Source organism: Erinaceus europaeus, chromosome 10 (genome assembly GCF_950295315.1).
Source record: "Erinaceus europaeus chromosome 10, mEriEur2.1, whole genome shotgun sequence".
NCBI classification, from domain to species: domain Eukaryota; kingdom Metazoa; phylum Chordata; class Mammalia; order Eulipotyphla; family Erinaceidae; genus Erinaceus; species Erinaceus europaeus.
Window position 1 is genome coordinate 54,384,241 of NC_080171.1, and position 19,684 is coordinate 54,403,924.

The 19,684-nt window shown below is 40.2% G+C and overlaps 1 protein-coding gene and 1 pseudogene across 3 annotated transcripts in view; both read right to left on the minus strand.

The window, feature by feature from the left end:
• SLC24A2 (solute carrier family 24 member 2) overlaps nt 1–19,684 on the minus strand; it is a 365,867-nt gene that overhangs the window by 224,695 nt on the left and 121,488 nt on the right. The gene's annotated exons all lie outside the window — the stretch shown is intronic.
• On the minus strand, nt 11,232–12,076 carry LOC103124917 (dehydrogenase/reductase SDR family member 11-like; annotated as a pseudogene).

A 19,684-nucleotide genomic window follows, 5' to 3' on the forward strand; every position in this document is an offset into this window, starting at 1 on the left:
GATCAAGGCCTATAGTTCTCATACATTTTTGGCAGTTTAAAAACAAATATCTTGGGGGCCAGGTGGTGGTGCAGTTGTTTAAGCGTACACATTACAGTGCACAGGGACCTGGGTTTAAGCCCCTGGTTCCCACGACAGGTGGAAAACTTCATGAGTGGTGAAGCAAGACTGCAGGCCCTTCTCCCTCTCTATCTTCTCCTCCCATCCTGGAGGCATTTTTTCCTTTTTTTTTTTTTTTATTGGATAGGACAGAGAGAAATTGAGAGAAGAAAGGAAGACAGAGAGGGGGAGAGAAAGATAGACACCTGCAGACCTGCTTCACAGCTTGTGAATCAACGTCCCTACAGCTGGAGGCTCAAACTGGATTCCTTGTGCGGGTCCTTGCTTCTTAATATATGCACTTAACCAGGTGTGCCACCGCACAGCCCCCAATTTCTATCTGTCTCTATCTAATAATGAACGAATAAAAGTAAAAAAAAATCTGTGTTATATTAAAATAACATATATTTATATATCTATATCAATATGCTAAATTACATGTAGTATATATGTAATAGTATAACTATGAGGTATCTTAAATATACCTTATATATGTGGATATATTGATATAAGTATAGCTATATATCTATAGAATATACAAACATATATAAGCAAGTGTACAAAATATTAAATTGTAAATGCACAACAATGACATAAACAGCCAGTTGATAGTAACAAAAGGGACAGGCAGTTCTTTCTTCTAGAAAGAAGATGGGACATCAATCAGAGAGTACTGGCCTCAAATCCTATCTGTCACACTAGCTTCATGCCCTTAGGTAAATGATTTGACCTCTTTTAGACTAACATATAGCAACACTTGGGCTAATTATATTGACTTTTTGGCTTGGTAAGAACTTTAGAAGAGACCATGTAGACAGCAGATCTCATGTGGAGTAGGTCTAAGTCTAAGGAAACCACTACAGTTGCTGCTTCTGAGTGTTATTTTGACTCTCTGTCCTGTGCACATTGCACCACATCCCTCTGCTGCGCTATTTTACATGGTTCACAGTACTCTTTCCCACTCGATTCTGCTGCCGCCTATCCAGTGGGAGGATTTCCAAATGGAAACATTCACTGTGCTCCCACGCATTTGTAGATTTCAGGGCTTTCTAAGCACCCTGGGCACTTATGAAGTGATTTTTAAAATTTTTTTATTTTTTATTTTTTTCCTCCTCCAGGATTATTGCTGGGCTCGGTGCCTGCACCATGAATCCACCGCTCCTGGAGGCCATTTTCCCCCCCTCCCTTTTGTTGCCCTTGTTGTAGCTTCGTTGTGGTTATTATTATTGCCCTTGTTGACGCAATTCGTTGTTGGATAGGACAGAGAGAAATGGAGAGAGGAGGGGAAGACAGAGAGGGGCAGAGAAAGATAGACACCTGCAGACCTGCTTCACCGCCTGTGAAGCGACTCCCCTGCAGGTGGGGAGCCGGGGGCTCGAACCGGGATCCTTACGCCGGTCCCTGCGCTTTGCGCCACATGCGCTTAACCCACTGCGCCACCGCCTGACCCCCTTATGAAGTGATTAAGGCACCCAAATAAAGCACTTGCCTTTAGATTTTTCTAACTAAACTGTCTAGTGTGACATTTTATTTCTATTTAGTAAGCACTGCCGGATCTTTTTCTTCTCACTTTTTGGAATTTTCTTTTCTATTCAAAAGGCAATCAGAGGCATTACACTGCATGCCAAGAAGACGGTTTTAAAATATTTCCTTACTGTGAACAAATAGAAATATTTTGCCTCTTCAACATTTTTTTTCGTTTTGCTAACTAGTTCACATTTATTTGGTATTTTTAGTTAGGTCAAATTTTCATGAAACTGTCTTATCAATATGTCTGGAATGAGAGACTGGCTTATATAAAGAGACTATAATAGATTTCTTCTAACAACCATTTCACTGTTCAGAATTGATGTGAGTCAAATATACAAATTCACACTTCTTCCAAGGAAATGAATATAGAAATGCTCTGCCATACTATGACAACCGGGATAAGAAAATCAATTGTCTAAAAATGTGAAGTTAAGATATTTACGGTTAATAAAGTATATCTTTCAATTAGCTTGTGCTACCTACCACAAAAAAATCACAGAATGCAAAAGCATACAAAGTCACACAATTGACCATTCACTGACTTTCAAATAATAACCATGCCTTGATGCTGCCCCCAAATTCTCAAGACAAGGATCCAGATTTCCCTACTGACAATAGGGACTGGGCAGAGGGAGAGACAGTCAAGAGACAGTTTCTCCAGTCAGTGTGATTATAGGTCTTATTATGGCAGGTTTTAACTTAATAGGCTGTGGCCTTAGAGTATCGAAATCTAAACATCACAAAGGGAAATTGTCCACAGGTTTTCTAAATTTTTCACTGTGGTAATTTCTAAGAATTGCATGAATATTTGTATTATTGCCTTACCTACTGCACCCCAGTTGTGTTAGCTCTAAAATAGGGTGAGAAGCCTTTCTCATACATTTGGTGTAGATCTGAATGACATGTTTGTAATGTGCCTAGCTCAGTTTTGATGACACCACACGTTCATAATAAATGATTGTCATTTTTACTACCAAGAAAGGAACCTTAATTAATTTCTGCAAAAGCAAAATGATTAGCAACTGCGAGATCTTTCAATCAAACATTAGTTAAACAGACTCTAGATACTTTGTACTGGGTAATACTATTTTAGCACTGAAGTTACAAAGAGTACAGTTTCTGGGCATGGGACACGGCTCATCAGTAGAAAGCACATGTTACCATGCCCCAAACCTGCATTCAACCTTCTGGTCCCCACTTACAGAGAGGAAGCTTAACAAGTGGTAGTGCATGTGTCATTTCTTCTCCCTGTCTTTTTTCCCTCTCTATCAACCTATATAGAAAAATGGCAACTGAAATCTATCAATAATCCGGTGACCAAAAATATACAGACAAAAATAATCACAAAGAACACAGTTCTAGCTCTAAAGTAGTTTACAATTTTTTAAATATATATATATATATATATATATATATAGTATTTATTAATGAAAGAAAGATAGGGATAGAAATAGACACAAGAACACTGTTCAGTTGTGGTGTTTGTGGTTCTGGGGATTGAACCTGGAACCTCAAGGCTTCAGTCATATAAGTCTTTTGTATAATCATTACGTTGTCTTCCCAGCCCTAGAAATCTACAATTTAAAGGCAAAAAAGATACAGAAATCTGTGAACACTAAAAAAACACTAAAATGCATAAACATTTGGAGCTGGGGTGTAATGGATAAAACAGGAGGAGCATGTAGGCCTAACGAGAGAGAGTCATTTGGACTTAATTTTGAAGTTGACAACAGGGAGAAATGGGTGATTGAGATGAAGGTTACAGATGTACATGTAAAGGCAAAGATGCAGGAAGCATCAGGGTACTTTGAAAGAGTGTGATTCCCATGGCTTATAATCAACAAAGCTACTGACTGCAGAGAGGCTAGGGGGCAGGGGTGAACATGAAGAAAACCAACCATACATGGTTCTGATGCTGTAGCAGCTACTTCTCTACAGCTCTTGAAGATCTGTTGCAAATCCTAGCTTCTTTCCCAAAAAGATTTGTTTATTAGAGAGGAAGAACTGAACTTGGGACCTTATATATGCAGTTTCTGTGTCCTGCCACTGACACCACCCCAGTGTAAAAAGTACTAGTATCTTGGCACAACTTTTGTTCACTAAAATGACCAAGTAAGCAATAGCACTTTGAATCTACTCCCTTTAAATCTCATGGAAAATGCAGGCAGTTCTTTCCATACAGGCTTCAAAGTAAAACTCATCAGAGTATAAGTTCCAATTTGGAGGTCTAGTGTCATGATGATCTTTCACTTGACCCAAAATGTATTTCAGGCAAAGATTTAGGCTTCCTAAATATCTGAAAACTCCTCAATTTCACAATTTTTGAGTTGCCCATAAACACAGCTAGTGACAAACTTCTTTCTAGGCCATGAAGACTTGATGTAATAAATGCTCAGAAAGTCTCACAGGCTCCATATATATGGTGGTGGTGGTAGTGGTAGTGGTGGGTGTGTGTTGTGACTCAGTCAGAATCTGACTATTTTTTGTCCTCCCTACTACAACCATCTCTTTTTGCCTGATAAATGGAATAGCCTCCAAATTACTTAGTCGTCTTCCTATCTCATCCTACCCATCTTATCCTGTTAGCTGCAGAGTAGCAAGAATGACCCTGTGCAAAGTTATCACATATCTCCCCACTGAAAGCCTCCTCAACGGCTCCCTATTTCAAAAGAAGAATTCAAAGTCCTTGAAGAAACTCTTTAGATCTACAAGGGCCTCCATACCCACCTGACCTCTCTGACTTTACCTGTCCTTGCTCATGTTTCTCTAGTGACATCTCAGCTTGACCTTGATCTTTCCCTCTAGAATGCTTTTGTCCCAGATAGTCAATAGACCCCATACCTCTGCCTCATCAGTCTCCCACATCTTTGCTCAAATATCATATTTCCCAGAGAGACCTTCACTGATAACCTTGTTTCAAGTTGTAATCTCCCTTCTACCTAGTTATGCTCCTGGTGGCCATTTTTCTCCTTTTTTTTTCTTATAAGTACCATGCTAACCAATTGTGCAACTGTAGCTTCTTTTTTTTCCCCTTCCCTTCTTGGTAGAGACAGAGAGGAATTGAGAGGGAGTAGAAAGTAGCATTGTTTCATTGCTTATGAAACAAGCCCCTACAGGTGGGGACTGGGAGCCAGAACCCAGGTCCTCACACAGTTTAATGTGTAATGTGTCCTCTACTAGGTGCATCACTGCCCAGTCCCTACTGCCATCTTTTTTCCATTGTAATATTTCTCAAGCTGATCGATCTAGTTGAAGACTAAGGTACAGGACAGAAAGTGAAACATCTGTGGTCCAGCAAAGAAACTGAGCCTTGCTAGGATTTCAATGTTTCTACTTTTCTTTGTCCTTAGTTCACATTGTTCAGCTAAACACAGTTTTGGAGACAAAATTCTCTCTATAGCGCAATAAGAAGAAAGTGGTGGGCAAAAATAGAGCCTGCTATTCTTAATAATGGAATTTGTGTCTATTATTTATGTTCTCAGATAACAGAACACTATAAACATATATAAAGAGAGAGAGAAAATCTATAGATTAATAAGCAGGGAGATCTTTTACTTTCTAGAGGTTTAGGCTTTGTCTGGGAAACAGTATATTATATCTGCAGAATATGTGCAAGTGACTAACACTGTTTTGTACAAAAAAAAAAAAAAAAAAAAACCAAACAGCTAAGCACAACTGATGGAGTGATTCTGCCGGGGTGATTTATCATCATTTCTTCTGCCCAAATCCACCAACTTCATTTTACTGCTGACTTTTCTTATGCAGTTCTCTGTCACAGGTTAATTGGAACTGGGACCTAGCTAGGAACCCCTGAAATTCATTATCCTGAATCGTGGATGTGCTTTATGTGAACATTCACCCAAGTTTAGCAATTCTTACTTGCAGTGATGAACATCCAGAAATGTTCACTGGAGCAGGAGTGAGGTTTTCACTGTTTAAGGCAGCACATGTGAGGTACACTCAGCGTTCCTTTTGGCGCTGTAGTGGATAGGTGCACACAACATCAAGGTAGCTGCAAATAAAATCTGAACCATGCTGCAGACTCAAGTACAAGAGACAAATTTTTAAACTTGTAAGGACTATAATAGTAGTAATAGTCCTCTCCTATTGTATGACTGTACTATTTTTCAATACATTTTAACTAAAATATGACAAGGGTTGGCACTTCAATACCAAACCCTAAAAGTGGAACAGTCAAATTTTCTGAGTAGAGGATTCAGAAACCCCCCCAAAGGAATATGTTTCCATGGTAAAGTATAGCCAGCACATTGTCTTTAGTGCTGACAGCATATAGAGAGCAAGAGAAACCCAGCAGAAACATACACACAAAAGCACTTGAAGAGATAGTAGCCTCTTTAGTTTTTTTTTTTCCACCAGAGTACTGCTCAGCTCTGGTTTATGGTGGTGTGGGGGATTGAACCAGGAAACTTAGCGCCTCAGGACAATCTCTTCAGTTTGGGATCAGAGAAACACAGCTGTAGCTGATCTCAAAATACATAATTTTTGAAATTAATCTGTACCTATTCTAAGTAAGTGGTCAAAGACGTAGGAGATTGTTGAAGGTAAGACCCAAAGGAAAACCCCAGAAAAAAGTAATGGCTTATACTCATTTTTCATTCCAATTCTTTATGTATTGATTGGCTGTTTTTAATTCATATAAGATGAATTAAAAACAACTGAAAGCAAATAGTTAAAAAAAGAAGTCCTATGGTAAAAACCAACTTAGTTTAACTATAGCTACAGTGCACAATGAACCTACAGTAAATATTCAGCTTTACAAAACTCATTCCAGCATAAAGTCAATGTTAAATTCTAGTGCAGGGCATTTGCCAAAGAAGAACAATAAATTAACTACTGAGTATTTACTTTATGCCAGACACTGTGATAGGCACTGTGGTAAAAACACTGAATCAAAGCCCCACAGACAAAAAGCTTACAGTTTAGTGGGAGCGATGGATGGACTTTGACAATAGCAAAGTTAGAAAGTGGAAAAAAACAGAGCTTCGTGTATAGAGCATGATGAGCAAGGGACAAGAAGCCTCGACACAGGGAACTGAAATTTTAGGGAGATGACATAGATGTTGAATTGCACTGTGAAGAAGGTCCTTCTAGAAATGAAAAGGTCCAGACAATGTGATAGCTATTTGGTCAGGTAACAACAGGCTGTTATTCTCATCAAAGGTCCTGCCTGACATGGCATCCAGTACCTTGTCTAGGAATCAGGCTCTGGACTTTTATCCCCAGAAACACCTTAATTTTCATGAAAGATGTAGCCAACTGAACTTCATTAATGAAGTGTTTGGTTCATTTTCCACTTTTATTAATTGGAGGCTTCTAATTAAAGCTTCCAAAGTAGTAAGCATTAGTATGCTCATTGGGTAATGGAAATCTAGCTAAGAGTGAACAAAACAGAAATTTTACACAGACAAGGCAACTTATTCATTTTATTAGTGAATGAATAGTGATTTACAAGATTATATGGTATTAGGGAGATAATTCCTCATCACTCCTACCATCAAACTTCTGTGCCCGTCCCCCACCTCCACGCTCTCCCAAGGACAGCCACCACAGTTCTTTCAAGGTGTTGGAGATAGGTTGGCTACTTTTAATTTTTTCAAGCGTATTTGAAAAATACACTCTATATTCCACATATGAGCAAAACCATATGGTAGCCAGACAGGGTAGCTTAAGTGAGAGAATTTGAAATGATTTCTGTATAAGTACCACGAGCTAACTGATTGCGCCACTGGAACTCCTTGAAATAATTTCTATGGAGAGACATTTAAGATCTCCATTCTGATGCCCAGGACATCAAACTAGTAGCTAGCAGTCCTGGGAATAGGTGCTTCATACACTTCTTTGTCTAATCTTACGTCCTAATGATTGCTTCCTATACCTCTGCTACTTCATGAGCTTCATCTTGGGTTGGAGGAGGCCTTTGTGAGTCTATGCTTATATTCAAAATAAAATTTCCTGTTAACATAGAAAGGAGAACTTATGGGAAAGAATTGAAGAAACTCTCACTGGGCTGAATGAAAATCAATAATCAAGTTTAGAAATAAGAGGCACAGGGGTTCTGGGCATCAGGAACTCCTGGTCAGTTTTCCTAAACGGTCAATTTGTATCAAGGTTTAGGTATCCTTTTGTTTTGTGTCATTTCACTCCATTTTCCAAGACCCAGAAGAGAGATGGAGAATCTTCTTTCAATTATGGGGTTCATGCTAAAGGAAGCATGGAGCCCCTTAGCCTCTTGGATCTAAGAGAAAAGGAATCTCTCCCTAAAGGGGGTTTTCTTGGCTGGAAGAGAAAAACAAACAGAAGACGGCATGATAGAAGCATTACACAGCTGAGTTCTGTAGTGCTTATGGTAGTAGTTTTGATATGTTAAACAAATATACTGCAATTAGAGTATGAAGTGTGCGAAGAGGGCCATTACTTACTTCCCGTAGGCATAGTCCTAAACTTATTTAGATTTTATAGGCCATTATGAAACTTGGTAATAATTCCTGTGGAGGGCTGGCTAAACAGCTCATGTGGCTAGTATGCATGGCCCAGGTTTGAGTACAGCTCCCACTGCACTGAAGAAGCAGGTGCTGTGATTTTTCTCTTTGTCTTTAAATTTTTTTTTAAATTTACATTTATTTATTTACTTATTTATTTATTTATTGGATAGAGATGACCAGAAATCTAAAGGGAAGGGAATGATAGAGAGGAAGAGAGACATCTGCAACAGTTTCACCACTTGAAAGCTGTCCCCCTGCAGGTGGGGACTGGGGGCTCAAACTTAGGTTCTTGCTCCTTGTAACATATGTGCTCAACCAGGTACGCCACCAGCTAACTCCCTCTCTCTCCTCTACAACAATAACAACAACAACAACAATAATAATTTTCATCACCATCATCATCATCTCGTGTGGTAGACTTGCAAATGAAATCAGGGGAGTTCCGTGGTAGCGCAGCAGGTTAAGTACAGGTGGCGCAAAGTGCAAAGACCAGCCTAAGGATCCAGGTTCTAGACCCCAGCTCCCCACCTGCAGGGGAGTCGCTTCATAGGCGGTGAAGCAGGTCTGCAGGTGTCTATCTTTCTCTCCCCCTCTCTGTCTTCCCCTCCTCTCTCCATTTCTTTCTGTCCTAACAATGACAACATCAATAACAATAAATACAACAACAATAAAAAACAACAAGGGCAACAAAAGGGAAAATAAGTAAATAAATATAAAAAGTAAAAAAAAAGAAAATGAAATCAGGGAATAAGTGAAAGGTCAGTTCTTTTAGCCCATTTAAGTGCTCCTCCCCACCAGGAAGTGAGTGTAATAGAAAAGAATTATGGGGTAGGCAGTAACACACCTGGCTAAGTGAGGACACGGTGGGTTGAGCCTGATTGGAACCCCGGATACCTCTTCATTCACCTATAAGCCTCTCCACTCCTCCCTGACCTCCATCTTGTTAGACCCAGAGACTGCAACTGTTCCCCCTCCACCTGGTCTGGATAAACCTGATTTGCTCAATGGAATGTGGATATACCCGAAGAGCCCCATCCTCATTCTTAAGTCCCATGCCCGGGTAAGGGGAAGTCAAGAGCCAGAATCGTTAGAAGGAAGCTAGAGTCTAAAATATCTGATTGGTTCTTGTTGTCAAACTTTTGCCCCTGTTTGGCTTGTTGTCCCGGCACCCTCCCCCAGCACCTGGCTTCTTTTTACCCCATATAACCCTGTCTTTTTCTTCAATAAACACACTACTCCCTGCCATAGTGTCCAGAGTGGTCACTCACTCTGCACACTCACCCCCACCACAGCCTGTTCTCCTCCTCTACGAGGTGGCCAACAGAGTAGTGGACATGGGTGGACAGGGCAGGCCTTCCAGAGCTTGCCCCGCATGACTGAACACACATATTACAGTGCACAAGCAATCTGGCTCAAGCCACTGTCCTCCACCTGCAGTGGGGAGGCTTTACATGTGGTGAAGCAGTGATACAGTTGTCTTTTTGTTCTCTCTCACTCCATCTCTATATTCTCCTTTCCTCTCAATTTCCCTATGAGAAAGAGAGAGAGAAAGAGAAGGAAAGAGAGAGAAAGGGAAAGAAAGAAAAGACGATGGTTTTCCCAAGATACGCCACATTTTTCATTCAGAATGAACTACCTCAATGTGTCCCAGGCCATGTTTCTCACCATGTCGAGGAGTCTCCAAGGTTTCCACCTCATGACTCACTTCTTAGGTGACCAGTTTTTATACTTTGCTTTGACCTTGGCTTTTCTCCTTAAATCTAATTCAAGTTCCAGTTAGTTACTACTTTCCACTATTATGCAAATACCCGTAAATTATAGGATTGGTTTTGAATCCTTGTAATTTGAGTGACAAGTGCTTTAGCCAGTGCCTCAATTCCTTGAGAGGACCCAGGCAATAACAAAAAAGCCTGTGGTGCTTACATGCTGATCAGCCCTAGCAGAGCAGTGGGGAATCATCCCTGTGCTCCCATGTGGATCTTCCAGTGTTTATGTATAAACACTATGTAGTTTTCAATGATTTATCTTTCCCCTTCCCTTTTCACTAAACCTCTAGGTAATATTTTGTATGCTTCTGAAAAACTCTGTGAAGGCGGCTGCTTTCAGTGATGGGTGAAATGATTTCTATAAATAACCTGCAAATCAATTTGCTCAGCTTGTAGAAGTCTTGATGAAGGAAGGTGCTATTAAATGTGAAAAACCAAAACCTCCAGTTTAGTTAAGCATATGCTACTAATACTCTGTGAAGAGAGCCCTGGATTTAGAGAAAGGTAATCCTGGATTCTATAATCTGTGCTTTCTGCTTGGGTGGCTCTAAGCAAACCATATAGCTTTCTTCCATCGCAAAATGAAGGAATGACAGCTCCCTCATTGTATTTTCATATCAGAATGCAGAAATATCAGAAATGTCTCCGATAACATGCTGGCTACCCTTTGGCAGGCTGATTACATTTTGGTTAAATCTGAATTTGAAAGAAAATCTAAAAGTGATTGCAAATAGTGATTAGGTCTATGGAAAACTGTTGGACTTTTTTTTTTTTTTCTATTCTAAAAGTTACATGTGAGTTAAACCAACTGTCAAGTAGAATTCTTTCTTTCTTTCTTTTTTGGCTGTTGCCATTTTTCTTTTTTTTATTGGCATAGTAAAATTCACTTGGAGGCAGGACCTGGTATTTTGCTGCCATTGTAAAAGGAGAGTGATGATACTATAGTAGCCAAAAGTCAAGATTAAGCTAGAGAACTAGGAAGGGAGGAAGAGAAGTGGTGGTGGGACAGTGAGAGAAAAAAAGCTACTTGGGATAACTATTCAGATAGGAGGTGAGGGCATCTGTTTGCAACATCATTCCTAGGACTGGGGACAGGGTGCAAGAAGGTATGGAGAACCCCCCCTTCCCTGGATCAAAGGGGATAGGCCGAGGAGAGCAAACAAGAGCCAGGATCCCAGCAAAAAGAGACCAAGAACAAATTAGCAGGTTAGACATTCAGGGGCATGAACTCTTCCTGACCCATTTTTTCACATTTGCACTGGGGGAAAAAAAACAAAACAGATAAGATATAAAAACCTCGGATTTTCGAGTCCCTAGTGGGAGTAGGGAAAAGTGAAACCCAGGGGGTCCAAAAATCAACATCTAAATCAGAGGCAGGAGCCAAGCAGTGAGGGGCGACGAGAGAGGTGTTCCCCACAGGAAACTAGGTCACCTGTTCCGTGGGCCTCATCTAGATGTCTCCAATCTGGACATGCGGGGGGTGGGGGGGACTGAGAACACAGAGGACAGCTCCAGCCATGTCTTCAGGTTTGAGACACTTCATTTGTTCATAGGAGGCAGCTGCCTTCTCAGATTCCTTGTCATAGAGTCTGAAGGCGAATTGTGTCTCCACCACTCCTGGAGAGATGTTCGTGATTCTGATATGGGTTTGGGTCTCCCGGAGCTCTTGCTTCAGTCTCTCAGTAAGTGCAGTGACAGCATACTTGGTAACACTATAGAAATGGGTGAATGACTGTGGCCCAACATGCTGCTGATGTTAATGATGTGCCCGTCATCCACCTGCTGCTTTCTCGCTCTCTCATGGACTGATAGGCTTCCTGTGTGCTGATGCTGAGGGCCAGCACATTCACACTGAACATTTCCTTCCAGCCTCTGGTGGTGCCTGACAGTAGGGAGTCAGGGTGCGCCAAGCCAGCGTTGTTGATGCAGATGTCCACACTGCCATACTGAGAGCAGATCCCCGAAAACATGGAAAGGATGTCCTCCTCACTTGACAAGTCCCAGGGTAGCCTGCACTCTTACACTCAGCAGCAGCTCCTCAATGTTGCTGACAGTTCGAGCACAGCCCACCATCTTCAGTGCCTGCTGTACCAGGGCCACTGCCACACTGATGCCCACGGAGGCTCCGGTCACCAGTGCCAGCCGGTAGCACCAGCGCTCCATTCCAGCCCTGGCCATGGTCCCTGCTGCCTGCTCACCCTGCCGTTGGGGTTACGGAGCCCCACCACAGGTTGCCCAGGCCTGGCCGCTGTCCATCCACTGCCGCAAGCGCAGCCCACCTACCTGGGACAGAGTAGCGCCAGGACCCGGCTCTGCGCCGGTCAGCTTTGCACTCGACTCCAAGTAGATTTCTTTAGAATGAGTTTTATTTTTAATCTTCACTTTAAAGATACAATGATCAGAATGTGTTCCTGGTAGATAACTATTACTAAAGGAATACACTAGGAGTGATTGTAGAAAATTTAAAATCATTTCACTGATTATTAATACTCAGCATGTATATCTTCCTCTCAGTGAGAGGAATATATCTAATTTTACATGGCCCCTGATTCCATTCTTAGAGTTCCTAGAATATAAATTCTTCTAGTCTGCTAATTTGAATAAATACAAAAATTTCATAGGGTCAAACTGCAAGTAATTAGTACTACCACTGAGTACATAACATACATGAGTCTAGCTCAAGTCTTACACAAATTTGAGGCTTTAAAATTTATGAAGCTAATTAATATACATTTAATAAAACTATATATTTGTAATAAAAGTTGAGATGAAGGGGGAAGGTCATATACTAGGCACTGCGTTGATATCAGCTATTTTCCTAGTGGTTTTATTGAACACTACGTCACATTTTCTTTCTTTTTCAATTTTATTTATTATTGGACATATATAGAGAAACTGAAAGGGGGGGTAGAGATAAACAGGGAGAAAGACAGACACCTTGCAGCTCTACTTCACCACTCGTGAAGTGCCCCCCCCCCACAGGTTGGGCCCAGGGGCTTGAACCCGGGTCCTTGCACACTGTGTAGTGTTTGTACTCAACCAGGCATACCACTGCCTGGCCCTTACACCACATTTTCAATACAGCCTAATGAAACAAGTTATCCTTGCCATTTTACCAGTGAAGTCACTTAGAATTAGTAATAGCCAAACTGCTTGGTCTGAACCACAAATGGTAGTTTTTCTGGCTCCCTAGCTTCTCTTTCTGCAGAGAAGGAAGTGCATGATTACACTAGAACTCCCCAAACCCCAAAGAGAGACTAGCAGATAGGAGTGGAATTAACTAAATCATCCATTTTTCTTATGATTTTTCTTTTGATGAGGTTTGGTACTTCCTCCGCCCCTTCCCCTCCCCCCCCCCCCCAAAAATCAATTTCTTAGACTATTCAGCTTGCTCTCAACAAGACTGACAAAACTCTGGTGAGCGGATATTCTCAGTCAAGGGAAGCTCGTGAAAGAAAATGGATATATAAGGAATTCTCAAACTCTTTTCTCAACATATGTGACTAATGTTCAAAATATTCACACTATAGAGTATGGGAATTGGGCATATGATATCATACTGACTACAGTCTTCATATGCCACCAGTTCTATAAAAGGCTTGAAGGGGAAGGGTTTTCAGTGTGGAATGCTTGCTGCAAGTTTTACTTTAAGTAAAGGCTTCACGTCTGAATACTTCCTCTATGCATGACCCTCTATTAAATGTGTTTTACTTTCCTGTCAGCACACATCACTCTTCTTTTTGAAATGACCACCATGGCTGTTCTCAAGGAACCCCTCTTTTTTTTCTTTTACACTGAGTTCATTTGATTTGGGAGGGGATGGACCCTACCCTCAGCTCCAATAAAACAAACAAGACAGGCCTGTTCTGGCAGTGTACCCCATCTCCTAGTTATCAGGACTAGTAGGAAGTTGAGTAGTTGACTCAAGGTGATCAAATAACAGTACTATTAGAGAAGCCTTCAGGAAAAAAAAAAAACAACAACAAAATTGTCTTTTCTTTTTTTCATTATTTTTTTTCTTATTTTTTATTTTTTTAATTTATTTATAAAAAGGAGACATTAACAAAACCATAGGATAAGAGAGGTAAAACTCCACACAGTTCCCACCACCAGCTCTCCGTATCCCATTCCCTCCCCTGATAGCTTTCCTATTCTTTATCCCTCTGGGAGTATGGACCCAGGGTCATTATGGGGTGCAGAAGGTGGAAGGTCTGGCTTCTGTAATTACTTCCCCGCTGAACATGGGTATTGACTGGTCGATCCATACTCCCAGTCTGCCTCTCTCTTTCCTTAGTAGGGTGGGGAGAACTGTCTTTTCTTTAAGGGCTTATATGTTTTGAATTTTCATGCCCTCCAAAATTCATGTTAAAATCCTAATTGAGTCTTTTTAATTTTATTTTTATTGCCACTAGGGTTATCACTGGGGTTCAGTACCAGCACTATAAATTCACCACTCCTGGTGGCCATTTTTTCTTTTTTTTTCTTTGCTTTTTTCCTATTTTTGTTCTGCTAGATACGACAGATAGAAATTGATAGGAAAGGGGGAAATAGAGAGTGAGGGAGAAAGAGAGACATCTGCAGACCTGCTTCATTGTTTATAAAGCTTCCCCACTGCAGGTGGGGAGCGGGGATGCAAAGTTGGGTCCTCATATATAGTAATATGTGTACTTAATCATCTATGTCAGCACCCTGCCTTGAGAGAATTGAGTCTTCATGAATGAATCTGTGCTCTTATACAAGACACACCACAAAGATGCCTAGGTCCCTTCCACTGTGGGCACACAGAGTGAGAAGAGATTGTCAGAGAACCAGGAAGTGGGATCTCAATAGACACAGACTCAGCAGGTATCTTGGTCTTCAACTTCTAGCCTTCAGAACTGTGAGGAAGTAACTGTTGTTTAATGTTTTGTTAAAGCAACCTATATGGACTAAGACAGGACTATCAATCGATGTAATGAAAACCGAGCTGCTAATGGCTTTCTTATTTACAGTATAAATATTGTGCTTGAGTGAAAAGCTGAATGCAAAAACAAACAGACATATACAAAACCCTACACTATCGATGCCTCCTTAGATCTACCTATGCTGAAACTAGCAGATAAATCAGTTTCATAAGCTACTACATATACATTTAATGTAGATGATTCTGATTAATAGGCTTTAGTATATTTCCATTTTATCCTTCTACTAACTTTGTAAGTGTAATTTCCTCCCATTTTACATGATATTGGAGCCCAGCAAAGAAAGATCACTTAGCATATGCTGGCTCCATTCAAACTCATATCAGTAATGAACACGGAAAATACTCTGGCCCCAAGTACTTTTCCTCTGTAGCTCTCTGGACAATATTTGGTGCTAAGTATGGATATGCACAATGCACAGAGAATCTTGGTAGAATTGCAAAGTGTGGACTAGCTAAGTACTGCTACTATTAAGGCAGGTCTTTTCCCTCTCTTTGTGTGTGCCTGTGTGCATGTGCACTGACAGACTAACAGAACCAGCACTTTCAATCCAGGGTCACAGGAGAAACCTTCAAATAATGAATATCTCTGGTGTAGCTCAAGATAATTGCAGACCACAGAAACTTAGCACAAGAATATGTTTTATTCAACTTTGGTTCACTAGCAATACTAGACTACTTTCCTCCTTTGAAGATGTAACCAAGAAAGAACCAGAGGAACTTCCACAAATGTAGGATGTACCTGCATGTAAGAGAAACTTTGGAGGGTCTTTTATCCACCCAACAAAAAGAGAAGTTCAAGAGCCCAAAGTCTCCTGGTAGAATAATTCTTAATGTGACTGCATACTGACCCTTATAGTTCCTGGTAGTGAAATTTTTACAGGATAGACCCAGGTTGTGAAATGTAAGCCTGAGGAAGGGAAGAACATTTTATGGGCACAAGGAGATGAGAGCAGAGAAGGGTATCAGAAAACTAAGAAAAGACCCATAGGGATCCACCCTTTGGTAAAGCAAGGCTCATAGTGACCAAAGACACAGTGAAGGCTTGAAAGGCTTGATGTGCTATGCCACGGTTTTTGCCACATTTGTGTACTATCTATATTATTATCAACCCAGAATTTTTCTATAAGTGCATCAACTTTTCTTTCACTGAAATAATTTCTTGCTAATTCTAGGAAACAAATTTTACAGAAATTATATTATTAGAAATATTTTACATATTTCTAGTATTTGTTAAAATAAGTACAAGATCATTAAAAATGCTTGCCCAGGGATGTCAGGTTGGTATAATGGTAGCATCTGCAACTTGGTGTGAGGGATAAAGAAGAGGCAAGCTCTCAGGGGAAGGGATGGGATATGGAGTTTCTAGTGGTGGGAATTGTGTGGAGTTGTAACTCTCTTAGCCTATGGTTTTTGTCAGTGTTTCCTTTTTATAAATAAAAATTTTTTAAATATATAAAAAGAACAAATTGTTTAAAATCAGGAACCTGGGGCCGGTTGGTGGCACACCTGGTTGAGCGCACAGGTTACAGTGTGCAAGGACCCGGGTTTGAGCCCCCAGTCCCCACCTGCAGGGGGAAAGCTTCACAAGTGGTGAAGTAGTGCTGTAGGTGTCTGTCTCTCACCCTCTTTATCTCCTTTTCTTCTCGATTTCTGCCTGTCTTTATCCAATAAATAAATAAAGATAATTAAAAAATATTTAAACCAGGAACTTAAAGGCAGGAATATAGCAGATGAGATTTGGGGTCTCCATTGTGGAAAAAGCTAGTAGGTCTATTTTAGGTATATTCCAAGAGGCCCATGAGTTTACTAATTTTTGCCAGCTAACATTTAGGTGGACCCAAGGTATTGTCTGGGGTGATAGTGTCAGACCTGGGACATGGAACTCTGGTAGAATGGAATATGTATTCCTTTATCCCATGGTCTTGTCAATATTTTTTATCTTATAAGTAAAATTTAAAAATGATTGCTATGCTTCCTAAAATCTTTTCACCTATCACCTTAGTGTTCACGATAAACATTGGGAAACACAAATATACAGAACAGGTACTAGACTTTATGTTAGAACACATTCTTACTCTGACATATTGGGCTTTATACTTAGAAAGCCCAAGTTTCAGTGCTGTTTTCTTGAGCTTCATCTCCTATCCCTCCCTTCTGTTCAGACTACTCTGAAAGTCTTAGCTCTCTACTCCAAAGGAAGATGAGGTTTCAGATGAAGACTAAGATTTAGAAAAACAAGAATAACATTCATATGTACACAATTCACATGTACTCAGCTATTCAAAATGGTGAATTCACCTTCTTCATCTCATCCTGGATGGAGCTTGAAGGAATCATGATAAATGAGATAAGCCAGAAAGAGAAGAATAAATATGAGGTGATCACACTCACAGATAGAAGTTGAAAAAATGAGAACATAAGGGAAAACACAAAGCAGAACTTGAAATAGGTTTGACGTATCAGACCAAAGTAAATAACTCTGGGGCAGGGGATGGGGGGGGGAGTGTTCAGCTTCTGGAACATGATGGTGGAGAAGGATCTAGGTGGTGGGTTCGAGTGTTATGTGGAAAACTGAGAAATGTTACACATGTACAAACTACTGTATTTTACTGTGTACTGTAAACCACTAATCCCCTTCCCCAATAAAGAAAAAAGAAAAGAAGAACAAGAAGAATATTCATATAGGAAGCCTACTTGAAGACCTAAGTACTTTATTAATACTTTCTGCCCACAGAATGGGGCAAAGAATCACTAAGGAATTCTTTGCAATATACCATCAATAAAAGCAGTAGATGTCGAATGACACATATAGTATGAACGAACAGTAATCACCTACATATGGATAAAATAATTTTAAAATTCGTACAAGGCTTAGGAAGGACGGAACTAAATTTAAGCAGAAAACAAGTCATTCTATCTTGTGAATAACGTGACCTATCTTGCAAAATCACAAAACAGTTGACAACTGATCTTTGGGGATAAACTTTAAAATCAAGGGCAAACATTTTTTTTTGAGGTGCTTTACAGATGCATGATCTCACTGCTCCAGGCTGGTCTGTCTTTCTTTCTTTCTTTCTTTCTTTCTTTCTTTCTTTCTTTCTTTCTTTCTTTCTTTCTTTTAACTTTTTAAAATTTATTTTAAAAAGGAGACATTAACAAAACCACAGGATAACAGGGGTACAACTCCACAGAATTCCCATCACCAGATCTTCGTATCCCATCCCCTCCCCTGATAGCTTTCCTATTCTTTATCCCTCTGGGAGTATGGGCCCAGGATGATTGTGGGTTGCAGAAGGTAGAAGGTCTGGCTTCTGTAATTGCTACCCCGCTGAATATGGGAGTTGACTGGTTGATCCATACTCCCAGCCAGGCTGTTCTTTCATATAGATACACACAGAAATGATGAGAGCCCATAACTCCTCCCACATGGTGCAGGGCTTCAGCCTGGGCCACAAACCTGGCAAAGCACACACACTATTCAGTGAAATATCTCGCTGGCCTTCAAAGACACATCTGAACAATATCTTTACTATCTGGATTTTGCAGACAAATTAACAATGACCTGACCAGATCTTCTTTGAGCAATGCTTTGAAAAGTTGGAATATAATTGAGGCATATTTGATGGTGGGCTACACTATACAACAAGATGAAACTGAAGTCACTTTGTTAAATTTTTTTCTCTTTATTTTAATTGCATGTTTCAGCCTTAATATAGATAAAATATGCAAGTATTAAAACAGGAAACAAGGCTTTCTGAGATATAAGAAAAAGATGGCTTGTAGGTTTCATTGCTTCAGATAAATTATTTCTTGTTCCAACGGCCTCTCTCTCTCTCTTCCTCTCTCTCTGGGGAGGTGGCAAAAAAGACAACAGCACTGCATTGGGGGCTTCGTTCAACTTCAATGCATTGGAGGCTTGGTTCAAACTTGAGGTACACCCATGACAAAACAGTGTACTATCCAGTGAGCTATTTTCCTAGCCCTAATGATTAATTTCTGTCTGTTCAATCTTCTTTTTTTGTTTTTTCTCTAACAATTGTTCCCAGCAGTCACTAACTTACTCACTATGATCATTGTTCCCCTCCCCTTATTATACTGTAATCACTATGAAGGCAGGGACTTTATATTTCAGCAGCTAGTAAAATGTCCAGAATATAGAAGTTGCTCAATTAAAATAGGTTGGCTGAATGAACGCTGACTAATGGGCTAATGCTTACAGTTGGCAAGTTTTCTCATTTTCTAAGTTTTATCTATCAGATCTGAAAAATACATAAGATGATCATTTGACAAATCACCTAAATAACAGCTCACTGTGTCTCTCTCCATAAAATGGAGATACCATCAACTCACAGGACATTTGTGAGGACAAAATGAAATAACATCTATGAGAGTTGATTTCCATAAGCGTTTATGTCTGTATGAAAGAAACCCTTTGGCACAGTGTCTGGCTCATTAGTGGTACATCATGACTTTCTTTGATTATTCATTTTATCCTCATTAGTTTTGTTATAGAATATAATTATTTCTTTTCCTCTGCTGATGGCCCTCCTAAAGAGACCCCCCCCCTCCAAGAATTGGATAGATGAATGTACTGTATTTTTTCTTATAAACTCCAACTGTTCTAAAATATTTATTTATTTATTTATTTATAGATAGAGAAATCAACAGAGAAGTAGGGAGATAAGAGAGGAGGAGAGATAGGGAGACATCTGCAGCACTGCTTTACCATTTGTGAAGATTTTCCCCTTGCAGGTGGAGACTGGGGGCTTGAAATTGGGTCCTTGCACATGGTAGCATGTGTGCTCAACCAGGTGTGCTACTAC